At 39.5% G+C, this 375-nt stretch overlaps 1 protein-coding gene across 1 annotated transcript in view; it reads right to left on the bottom strand.

Moving 5' to 3' along the window:
- The window catches only part of LOC119592765 (breast cancer metastasis-suppressor 1-like protein), a gene marked incomplete in the record, with an annotated part of 50,958 nt that overhangs the window by 34,279 nt on the left and 16,304 nt on the right, over nt 1-375 (bottom strand).

Here is a 375-nt window from a genome sequence, read left to right on the forward strand (position 1 = left end):
AGCTCCTGAAGAAATGGGGGACAGGTGGCAAAAGAGACACTCAAATGTTTCAAAGTTAAAAGATTTCATAATCATCAAATAGTTTTTCTCCCTCTTCTTAAATCAATATCAAAGCCCTATCAATTAAGCTACAATTCGAATAATAATAGGAAAAAAAAATTAAATAGGGGAACCATCGTGGGAAAGCTTTGGCTGGGAAAACATAACTATATTAACCCAATGCCTCCGGGACAATCTGGGGTTCAGAGGGCCCCTGCCATGCGGATTTTTCCAGATGCTGCTGTTGTGTAGCACTCGCTGCGCTACACCAACAAAGTGACATGATTTTTTCTTAAATGAACACCTGATTTTAACATTTTTGCAACTGCCATGACC

The sequence above is a fragment of the Penaeus monodon genome, chromosome 30 (assembly GCF_015228065.2).
Source record: "Penaeus monodon isolate SGIC_2016 chromosome 30, NSTDA_Pmon_1, whole genome shotgun sequence".
NCBI classification, from domain to species: Eukaryota; Metazoa; Arthropoda; class Malacostraca; order Decapoda; family Penaeidae; genus Penaeus; species Penaeus monodon.